The sequence below is a fragment of the Python bivittatus genome, unplaced genomic scaffold (genome assembly GCF_059951505.1).
Source record: "Python bivittatus isolate LINGU-HERP-01145 unplaced genomic scaffold, Pbiv_v1 ctg000590_np1212, whole genome shotgun sequence".
NCBI classification, from domain to species: domain Eukaryota; kingdom Metazoa; phylum Chordata; class Lepidosauria; order Squamata; family Pythonidae; genus Python; species Python bivittatus.
In genome coordinates, this window is record NW_028277086.1 from 10,674,480 (window position 1) to 10,686,800 (window position 12,321).

General features: G+C 42.2%; 1 long non-coding RNA gene across 4 annotated transcripts in view; it reads right to left on the reverse strand.

The window, feature by feature from the left end:
• The window catches only part of LOC107326319 (uncharacterized), a 138,133-nt gene that overhangs the window by 55,743 nt on the left and 70,069 nt on the right, over positions 1–12,321 (reverse strand). The gene's annotated exons all lie outside the window — the stretch shown is intronic.

Here is a 12,321-nt window from a genome sequence, read left to right on the forward strand (position 1 = left end):
CTAATAGTATCTACCGGCAGCTCATGCTGGTTGGGAATTCCACAAATGGTATTCCAACAAATCCAGAGAACATCTGCCTAAAAAAGCCTACTCCAGAGGTCACTAAAGCCTCAGCCTCTGATTCCATTCTGCATCTTCTGTTGATACTGGCTTCTGAGATATGACTAAGCATTCGAAACATTTATGTGGAATCATAAGGACTAGCAACTTGTAAAAGAAAACTAGCATCCTATACAAGCTGAATTTTGCACTTAGCAGTACATCCAGTTTCCCTGAGCTCCTCCTAAATTACTACTAACACACAGCACTAAGTATTAAAGGCGTAGGAGGTAGACAGACTTCAGACAGTTAAGGTATAATTTAGAAAACCAAACTCCCTGGTCACCCTTTGCTGGAAATATTTAAGCAGAAGCAGAATGGTAGGAATGCAAAAGAAAACCACGACATATTTATTTTCAAGCTGAATTTTGTGATACGCCAAAATGAATGGACATATGATTCATAGAATCTGTTAGCGTCGGCTTCAAAAGAATACGTTATGCAGAGGGGGGAAAAACACGTTGGGAGAAATTACTTGGAAAAATGCAAGCAACAGGGAAAGTTGCATTTTAAAAAGCAGTATATATTTGCAAAAAAGTTACATATAGCAGCACGGAAAATTAGAAAGAGCACATGAGTTCTTGTGTGCCTAATGCACTCACATGATTCACAACTGGCCTTTATCAAGGATGCTACAGTTGCCTTGTGGGTTATAGACTCTATTTTGTGATGCCTGGGGTCCTTTTACAAATCTATACTTGGCTAATATAACCTAATATAACCTGTCCATCACCTTTGCCCCTCAGCTCAGCGCCTCAATGGCTATATATATCGCAAGGCATGTTTAACCTGATGACCGAATAACCTCTTTTTGAGAGCTACCGGATTCACCGAACCATAAGCAGGCTGGGTCGACCTGTCACATTAAACCCTAAATGCAAATGAGACTTTGCAAGCTGTGGGAATGTGGTCATCAAGGACTTGACCTGGTTGCAGAGTTGGTCAGTGTGCATCTCCCAGATATCTGGGACCACAATGCAAAATTTTTTTAAAAAAAACCAGAAGCTACCAGCAAACCTGGCTGTAGTTGAACCTGATGAGATGTTCACCTGAAAGGCATGTGAACCCCCAAAGGTCAGGAATAAGAAAATGTAACTGACATTTCCCATCACAGAAATGAAAGCAACCAGCGAGATCAAAGCCTTCCAGTGGATCTATGTGCTCCAATGGAGGGGGAATGTCTTCATCCTGTTCCAATATAGCAGTGTTTTTCAAACCTGGCAACTTTAAGATGGGTGGGCTTCAACTCCCAGAATTCCCCAGCCAGCATGCCATCTTAAAGTTGCCAGGTTTGAAAAACACTGCATTATATGGAATACATCAAGATTCAAGGTATATGTCCTGGCAATATTATGCCTGGCAATCACTTCTGTTGTGTTTTGCTACATAAAAGGAACTTCGAAATTTACCATCAGGGTCCCAGATATGGTTAAGAAGAAGATGTATTTTTATTTTATATTCTGGCTGGGGAATTCTGGGAGTTGAAGTCCATACATCTTCAAGTTGCCAAGTCTGAAAAACATTGAGTGGTATAGCAACCCAACTGCTACACAGACTGGCTCATTAGGTCTCTGTGTGTGTTTGTCTCTCCAGGACAAAGAGAATGAGATACTGTGGACAGCAGAGAAGGAAACAGAAGAGCTTACTCCTTCCCCACTTTCCATGGGAGGAGGCCTTTGGGTGCATCTTATAATCAAAACTATGGAACAGGGAGCTTTGCAAGTCCCATAAAAATGCACGTGACAACTCTGGGACAGAGGAAACACCAAGGGAGTTTGCCAAGAGAAGAATGAAGGATAGGAGAACAAGAAGAGAAGAACCAGGATAGGATGGAAGAGGGGTGCTGTTCCGCTGGTGTCCTGAGCACCAAAAGTGGAATGAATGCCCTGCGTGGCCTGTCACGGCTTTGACACTAACAGAAGGACAGTCTGCAAAGGTGCCTGATCTGTGCCAAATCTACACAAAGGGAAATGTTATATTAGTTACTCTGTTTGGACAGCTCCGAGAGCCTAACGGGAGTTTTCCAAACAGGCACCTTTGTTTGCCTCTTGAATTTGTATCTACTAGACTTCCTCTTAAAGTTATACATTAAATAATAAGGTATACCATCAAATTGTTGTTCTTGCTGTTCCATGATTTTTTCTGCAATACTTTTGCTCTAATAGGCAAACAACATTTCCATATAGGCGTAGTTTACTCTCTAGATACATCAAATATGCATAACAAATTGTCTCGATAGGAACAGGATGTTGGAAATGGATTTCAAAGTGCTTTTAATTGTTGTGTATTTCAGGGTTCATCAACCTTAGCAACTTTAAGATGGGTGGACTTCAACTCCCAGAATTCCCCAGCCCAGAATTCCTCATGCTGGCTGGGGAATTCTGGGAGTTGAAGTCCACCCATCTTAAAGTTGCTGAGGTTGAGGAACCCTGGTGTATTTGACCCCTTGAAGTAAGGCACAATGTTAACCACACAGACCTTAATTCCATGCACATTATCTTTGTATGATGTAAATGAGACTTACCATGGAGCATCACTAAATATAACTGCTGTGTTTACATAATACGCTACACTCAAAGCATCATGTCCATGCGATGGCCTGCTTTACACCAACTGTTGAGACAATGGCTGAGTTCCCACTGCATGATGAACCATGAACAACTCAATGACTCAACCTATTTTAGTTTAGTCAGGTGTGTTTGGAAAAGTCAAGCTAGGTTTTAAATCCAAAGGACTTCAGTGGGATTTCAACAGAAGATGCACTCCATTACAGATGGACCAGAGAGCAATCAGAGTGCAACTTTAGTCTATTTACTCAGAATTAAGCCTCAGTAAAGGACTATTTCCTATGAAATACTAGCAAGTTCAAAGGAGGGGTGAAAACCTTTTTTGGGTCAAGAGCTGCAGACCAGTCTACTGAAGACCCCATAACAAGTAGACTAAAGTAAAAGTAAATAGGACACATCATTTCTTGATCAACCCTTTTCTTCCATTCTGATATTAGCTTTTTTCTCTCTCTCACTTTTCTTCTCTTCCAACCAGCCAGATACAGGAAAAGGACAAACCGCTGTTATAAGAGAAACGTGAAGGGTTGGATGGCATCAGGCCTAACCCTAGTAACTGCATGGAATAGAAACTCTGTCAATACCCGAGGCAGATATAATAGAGATTTCTAGCCCCTTAATCCAAACTTTCTGGCAAACAGCAAGCAGTGCTCTCAAACTTTCTGTGCTGTGCTATTCCTTCCGATTTAGGGATGAACAACCTGTTTCATTTTCTAGAGCATTTGCAATTTTTTCAGGCAGAGTTTTTTCTTTCCGGATTGTCTCAGTTCCTGATAACTTGGCAAGTTGCAGAGAAGTGTAAAAGCCAAAGGATAACTTTATTTTGGATCCCAGATTAGTGCCGCAACGGTTAATTAGATGAGGTTACATAAAAATGTGAATCAAGTTCATTTCATTCCTTCCCTATTATCTTAGTATGCAATAACTATGAACTGAAGATACTCTGGCAAACCTAAAGACCAATCCATAAAAACATTAGATGTGTGCAAAGTACATCACTCCACAGATGGATCCTTTCACATTCCATTTTCCTCTGAAAACACACCAATCCAGCTCTTTCTTAGTTAATTCACAATTCTTTACAAGTTAATCTCCATAATAAGAAGTGATTCATGATCACAAATCCCATACAGTCGTTTAGAGCCAGATCATATCCAAAACAGCACAACCCTGTTCCAGAAGCTGTCTGGGGGAACCTGGAGCATTCCAACCCTAACATTCCCTATTAAGACCATCAGGGAAGCTACAAGTGGTCATCTCCAAGCCCAGCACAGGCTCAAATGGACAAGATACACACACCATTACCACCATTAGGCAAAATAAAAACACAACTGTCACAGGCAGGATCCATATTGGTTACATGGGGATCTCCAGCTATGGTCTCAGGTCCTCAAAATTCAAAACAACTGAAAACACTTGACAACTTCCAGCAACACATGGCATCAGACCAGAATCTGAACATCTGAATCTTTCCTAGAAAAAGCCATAACAGGGAAGTGAAATGTAAAATGACCACTAGAAATAACTCAGCAATTGTCCAATACCGAGAGATTTAGTATTATCTTATATCAAAAACATAAGTATCCATTCAGCAACATGAGTGTTACCTTAATTCAGAGGGGAACATTTTGATTTGAGTTGCTTTGTTTCATTGATGAGCCATTAAAATCCAGCCTTCTATTTAAAGCCAAGTCACATTAAGCAACCAGGAGCTAACTATAGGTGAATGAGATGGCTAGCCATCACTTAGCAAGCTCTATTCCTAACTATGGCCCTACAGGTCTGACTCACCATAATGCTTTCTTACATCAGCTAGGAAGAAATCCAGGTTCAAATTATGAAATTAGCCTGCAAGTAAGCTTTTTGCTTCACTCTCCTTGAAAGTATTTTGAAAGCTTCACTTGAAACTTGCAGACAAGAATGATGACTTGAAAGCTGAAACATCTTCAGATTACTAGATGACAAAATTATACTGAAAGTATAAACAACAGATGGTAAATTTCTCCCATAGGGAATTCTAAAAGGTGTGGAAACCCCCCTTAGGACCAGACGTGGCTTCCTTGGGCTTCACAAGTAACTTTGTACTATTCCATCTGAAACCCTGATTCTGGGTTCTCAGCTCTTTAGATGCCTGCTTGACTCCTTTCAGTCCTAAGCCCTGACTGGCAACCAAACTAGCAAACTATGGCTTCTCACAGACATTGGTGTTCTGAAAATTTGTTGCTTGCACTTTAGGTCTCTGAGAAGCTGGAATGTTGGTGGAGATTCCATACTATCTCATCAGCTCAACCACCGTCAAAGTCTTCAGCACAGTAAAAAATTGTGTTTGCTCTGGAAAATAGATCCCCATTCAGGCATGTAGCCCAGAAAACACTGGTATAACCCCTGCAAACTCAATTAAAACATGACAGTAACCATGAAACAAGGTGCAGTAGAGCTTGATTCAATGCCTATTGACTCCCTAAGATAATGTTTTTGAGCTTCTCCTTCTTCCCCACCCTCCAAATAATGCTCTTCTCTGCTTAAGAGACAAACTAGCATTTTCAGTGGCCAAGCAGAGTTCCAAGTTGATTACATTCTCCTTCTTAGCAGCTGAGAAAGCAGGTGTCCGGCAGAATAGGAGGAACCTAAAAAGGGAAAGGCACTTACAAGGCATTAAAGGAGCTTACTAGATGATCTCACCTGCCTTACGCAGGCTTTCCTTCTCAGCTACCTACGCAAATTTGCATCTTGTAAAATTAATCACTGGCTGGCTGGTACACTGGCTGGGAAAACCCCAGCGTGTTACTGATGCCCTAATTTACAGAACCTGGGTGCTGCTTCTGAAATTGAATCTCAGACACCTGCAGGTGAGCAGATGGAAGCAAGAGACTGCAGGTGGATCCCCCCTGCCACAGAAGTCTGTGAATCTGAATGACTGGGGGGGCATGGGAAACAAAAGGCAGGCTCTATTAGAAATGGCCCATCTCTCCAATCTAAAATATATATATATATATAAGGCAAGCCATATCCAGAATAATATTTCTCAGAGAAATCCAGTCTACGCATAGATTTAAATGCTATGAACATCTAGAGCTACTCCTAAACCAGCCTCTCCGGGCCTGATTTCCCTCTCTCTCCTCCTCCTACCATAACAGTCAATGCATGGTGTAATGTATATACTATTTTTTTTCAGCAAGATAGCCCTTTCTCAAAGAAGTGGCAAGATAAATTGATGGTGGGACCCAGCAAGGAAGGGAACTAGAGGCCAGGGATGTTGCTTCAGCAGCCATTCAAGACTCTTTCCTGACCATCCCTTTAATTCCAGTTTTATTTCTAAGCTTCTGGTCCCCAGGAATGTGACAGGATCACAACATCAGCAGCAACAGTAGTAACATTTCACAAGATGGTTGTTAGTGAGTAAAAACTGGAATGCTAATTTTTATCACCTTATTTATCCAGCAAGTTTATAAGGGTGGGGAACAAAAAAGAAAAACATAATACACAAATCAATTAAAAGAGTTGCAATGAGACCCCATTGTCCACATATTCCACACCCTCCACACTGGGCTCTATTAACACCCCCAGCCAGGTTTTCACCATGTTCTGGAAAGGGTTGGGGAAGCTGTTCCATAACACAGATGCCACACCAGAGAAGGCGCCTTGAGATTCAGAGGAAGAGAGGCTCTAAATCCAGAAAATAAATAAAATAAGTAATTATGGAGGCCAGGGAAAAGCCTGCATTTCTTTGTAGTGGATTTCAGTTTTATTGTTGTTGTTCAGTCGTTGTGTCCGACTCTTTGTGACCCCATGAACCACATCGCGCCAGGCCTTCCTGCCCTTCACTGCCTCCCTGAGTTTGCTCAGTTTCATGCTCATTGCTTCGGTGATGCTATCTAACCATCTCATTGTCTGCTGTCCCCTTTTCCTTTTGCCTTCAATCTTTCCCAGCATCAGGGTCATTTCCAAAGAGTCCTCTCTTCGCATTAGGTGACCAAAGTATCTGAGCTTGAGCTTCACCTTGTCATCTCATGTTTGACCACATCCAGCTTGCCTTGGTTCATAGATCTTACATTCCAGGTACCTATACAACATTGTTCTTTACAACATTGGACCTTCTTTTCACTTCCAGATACATCCACAGGTGAATGTCCTTTCGGCTTTGGCCCAGCCACTTCACTCTTTCTGGATTTCAGTTATGCGGGTGCAAAGCACATCCCATAATAACGATGCTAGGAAAAGCAGCATCTTTTGGCTTGAGTGCTGCTCGAAGGGGAGGGAGGGAGGGAGTACAGGTAGGCAGGCATTTCTTTTACACATACAGTACACATTTTGTTTTAAATTCTGTATCTGCCTATGTTTTTCATTTCACCATGTCAGATCTGATTCCAACCACCGAGGCTGGTGCTACACTAATGAGCGGTGTCAGGAAACAAAACAAAACATCTCACACTTCAGAAGTTTTAGAGATCACCTCTCACAAAAGCCCGTGCAGGTGCTCTGCATTATCCAAAAGGGAGATTAGGCAGAGCTTTTGCCAAGCTTCTCAATGTAATCCAGACATCAGCAGCTGATCTAGATCGAAGGTTCACAGAAGCCTGGATGATTTGGGGAAGGCGGGGATGAGCAGATACAACAGTCCTTCTGACATTTTTGGTCTCATTTGCTGATGACTGAAGCATCTCTTCTGCATGTTTTCTGCAATTCCCCCAGGGTTTAGGGTTGGAAGTTCCTATTAATGAATTGGCTGACTTGTTTAGATCCAGTCCTTGGACTAGAAGCGGAAAGATTTTACTATGCTGGCTGGGGAATTCTGGGAGTTGAAGTCCACACAACTTAAAGTTGCCAAGTTTGAGTATCATTGGACTGATGGAGCCACTTCTTGTCACTTTCTCTAGCTGTCCAAAATGCTCATTTACATGCCTCCACCTGACTTTTGCTTTATTTCTTTTTCAAAAACCCCCCCACTCTATTTATTAAATATGTAAAAACATAATCAACAGGAAAACCAGAAGGAAAATTAAGAAAAATCTCTTCCCTGTTGGCTTTTTTGCTTATCAGTATTATCACCTGAAATCAAACATTCCTTTGGCCCTACTTATTAAAATATCAAAGGTCAATTTAAAACTTCGGATCATTATTCAAATCAAGATAACATGCCATAATTAACAAATCTGTTATTTTTGGAAGGCGGACTTATTTCTAAGCAAAGCACCAGGCCACATTTTTATTTTCTAAGATTGCCCTGGAAGATGCCTACATAGGGACAACAGCCTTCAAAATAAAAATGATCTTGGATGTTGGTGTTTTAATGGGCTGCACGCCAGCTTCCTTTTTTAAAAAACAAAATTGGTTTCAAGTATGCCAAGAGAAGCCAGAGGATCCCAAGTGTAGCATTTTGGGTTCCTGCCTTCCTTTCAGCTACCCCTTTGGCCCAAGACCCAGCAACTTCCTCAGGGGGGCAGAAATCATGCCAAGGGACACATTAAAGCAGCAAGGGAGAAGGTGAGAGAGAATACAAATGAGAACGAACAGAGATCATATCACAGGATGAGTACGGTTGTCCTTTCCTTGGAGAACTAAGAACTTCATTCCTTGGTCTTCTTAGTAACAGTACAGAAGCGACTGCCACTGCCTTCTTTTTTTCCACCTTCCCAGTCTAGCCTACAACTCTAGGATCTTCTAGTGATCCCTCACCCAAGCATTGACCGAGGTTGGCTAGGTGCTGTCACTTGGTTAGGACCCTGAAGAACCCTTGGCCGAAAGAGTTAGCCCTGTTGGATGAGGGAATGGATGAAACATCAGTTGGAAGACACTTAAGCAGATACAATTGCTCCTGGTCAGGTTTGCACTCCATTGGGAAGAAAGCTCCATATAAGCCACCTGTCTGCTACGAAGAGAAGCAAAGAAGCCAGTGAGGAGGGAAGGAAAGAAAAAGAAACAAGCAAATCCTGGGAGAGGGTCTGGAAGCACCTCGATTTTATTTATTTATTTAATTGCAAAAGACAGAACTGTGCCTAGGGAAAAGTTTCCAAAACAATCCATTTGCTCAGACATTGCAATACCGGTGAGTAACGAACAGCATCAACATATATCTCTGCTTGCCAGAATCCAACCTGGGGAATTTTGGGATTTGCAGTCCAAACAGGGCACAGGGTCAGAGAAGACTCGTTGAGCCCAACATCTCTGTGTTGGAGAGTGCCCAAGCAGACATGCTCGGGGTTTTGGCAGATCCCAGAATTTGCAATCCCAACAGACTTCTCCCCCACTAACCCAGCTAGTATCTGGAGAGCAGCAGACTGGGGAAAGCTGGATTGGATGGACAAAGTAGAAGCAAAACCTTCTTCCTGTTAACTTCCCATTAGCAAGACCAGCTAATTACCAAAAGCTGAGAGGCAGGACTCTCACCAGTATGGTCAGCCAGCGAAGAAGAGCCAAAGAAGCTGCCAGTGAAAACTCCGAGTTTCATCAGGAGGCAAAGGGAAAAGGAAACACCCCTATTAATATGCCAACAACCAGGAATTGGCATTATCTACAGACATACAGAAGAAGAAAAGCATATTTTCTCCCCTTCCACCCTTCTCCATGACGTCTGCCTTGCTGTTAAAGCTTACCTAGTAGCAAATGCATTTGGGGATAATAATTGGCAAGGGGGCAAATAAAGAATACCATGGAATCAAGCAGGCCATAAGATACAGAGAGCTACTGACTCATCCATGGTTGATACATCATTGACGTTCCGACTGTACGAGTCAAGAGGCTTTTTACAAGCTCAGAACAGTGGCAAAGAACTACCTGCGGGAAAATCTAAATAACAGGTACGTGGCATATGAGTGAAATAAAATCAAACACTGCTTTCCATAACACCTGTACCATTCTCATCGTGCTGCATTTATTTACAGAGTCTAGGATTTTTAAAAAATCTTCAGCTTAACCAAATATGTAAAGCTTCTATGTCAAATCCACCCTTGCACTCAAAAACATGGGAGCAGTGAGTCAGGCACCTACATAATTTGGTTCATTAGATTTCCATCCCACGTTTCTTCCATAGCTATGGTAGCACACACAGACCTTCCTCCTCCTATCTTTCCCCACAATACCCAGAGAGGTTGGTTGAGCACAGATAGAGCACAACTGCCCCAAAGGGCAGAGGGTGGGCCTGAATCTGCATCTGCTCAGTTCTAACCCAACATCTTAACTTGGATGCTACAACCAACTTGGCCTTAAATGTGTAAACAGTACACAGCCTACAGCTGTTACTATCCCTGAAGTCCAGATGTCACCCAGATGTCTTTAGGTCTAATTTCCCTCACCCTCTAGCCAAGATGGTAATGATCATGGATTATGCAAGTTATAAACTTAAGATTTGAGGGCATCAGGTTGGGGGTAGCTGTTCAGTCTTCTATATTGCACTCTTCTATGAGTTCAGCACTGAACATTCACATTTTTGTTTTGGGTTTTCAATCCTCATGTTTCATCTTCCATGGTTTGAACTGCACAGAAATTCAAGAGAGCATGAGATCCATGAAGCTATGCTTTCACTGTACATCCTGACTTAGATTAGATTAGACAAATAGCATCGAGCACTAACAGATGAAAGAAGCATAAAAATCCAGGCTTGAACCTGTATGAGAAGACATACATTCTCAATCTGAAACATACTCAAACGTGAGTATCTCTCATGCTGATCAACAAATATGGTGATGAGCTGGCTTCTGCAACAAGCCAACTCTCCTGAAAACTAATCAATTAAATCTTAAAAACTCACAAGTCACAAAGAAAGACGTTTAGGCAAGATCTGAGCGACTGTGCTGGTTTTCCTTTGGGGTAGATATGCACGAGATTTGCTTGAGAACCTGAAGCTCAGCTTTGCAAGAGGCACTCTGCAAAGGATGAAAAAATGATATCCTGAGAACCTCTGCTAAACAGAGTTGCCAAACAAACTCAGTTTGTGTACTATAGTTTCAGATGAAGAATTGCAAAAGTTCCCCATCAGAATCAGACATTTCTGAGCAGGGCTCCTGACATGCCCCAGATGTCTGCATTCCCTCCTCAGTGAGAAAGCCAGTGTAATCTAGTGGTTAAGGTACTGGATTAGGATCTGGGAGATCCAGGTTCAGGGCCGGCCATCTTCAGGTTCAAGGCTTACTAAGTGATCGAAGGACAATTAATCTCTCTCAGCCCAACCAACCTCAAAGGATAGTTGGAATGAGAAATGGACTGCTCTGTATGCAATCCTGAAGGAAAAGCAGGACAGAAGAGTGACAATCAATCAATTAATCAATAAACAACTCCCCTCTTTCAGAACCAGACAAAGACAAAGGTATTTGGTTGCACAACTGACATTTCAGGACAAAAGCAGCTATCCAAAATAAGCAAATTCTTTAGTTCACAGAATTCCTCAGGGCCCAACAAGAGGACTTCCTATTTACAGACTTAGGAAGTTACCGTAATAAGCAAATCAAATGTTGTTTGTCTTCTAGTATAAGGTCTGAATTTCCAGAGAAGGTTTCTGGGAAAAAATCAACCGAAAAGCCAGTAGCATCGTCTAAATGAGAGCAAGCCATATCACTTCCTGATAAACCACAGACTTGAAGGAGGAAAGAGATGAGATATGATCAAAAGTAGCCCTGATTAAACCCAGGCTGGCTGCTTTTTTCATGGCTGCCAGTCTGATAGCCCAAACTGGTCACAGCTTTTGGGGGAGGGGGAGAGGAGTATAAAGAATGGGGTTGTTTTTGAACAATGAAATCTAAGCAGCCTATCAAAAAGATGCAAGATTCTGATGTAGAAGAGAAGGTGGGGTCGTATATTTTTCAGATCCATGACTCCACCCCCAGTACCACAAAAGGAAGTTTAATTTCATTCCTATGGCCCGGCCCGGCCATCCCAACTCCAAGTGACCCCAGACCTCTTCTAAAGGTTCAGAAAGCTGCAGCGCACATGCCTCAACTGGGCCCCTGAAAACCAAACTGATTTAATCAAACTGATTAAATTATTTAAGAAACCATTCCCGCTCATCTCCATTCTGCGCTAAGTTGACTTAAGCTAAATACTGAGTATTGGAAAGACCTGACAAGACCTCCTTTATTAAGCCTACTTGTGAAGAGCCAGCTCCATTTGTTTGTCACATGCTAGTGGGACCAATCAGTGACCCTGGAGAGATGGGTTGGTATCTCAAGTGATCATGGAACTATTCTAAGCAAGAAAAGGAAAAACTTGAACATCTTGAAACAGGCTGTAACAGGAAAGGGGACAGGCAGGAAAGAGTGAGAGAGGGAGGGGAGCCTACAACAAAGCTAACGAAGGTACAAAAAGATACTTTCAAGCGCATGCATTCATTAGAACACTTAATTTTCTCAGATATATGGAAAACAAGGATGTGCAGTTTTGGATTCTATCTCTGAAGTTGCTTCAGAGCAGGCAAGAAGGCCAACGCAACCCCTCACTGTGATGATTTAAAGCAGCTGCATCTTTTCCCAGGATCATACAGGAGCAGAGGAGGACACGGACACTGTCCTAGGAAAAGACACAGCTGGCCTACAGCACTGCAGAGATGCACTACTTTGACACTCCCCCATACTCAGAAACATCTTCTGAAGACTAAATGTGAACTAAGATAACACCATCAGAAGATGAATGTGAGTCATCTGTGTGACACAGCTGCTAAAAAGGGAAA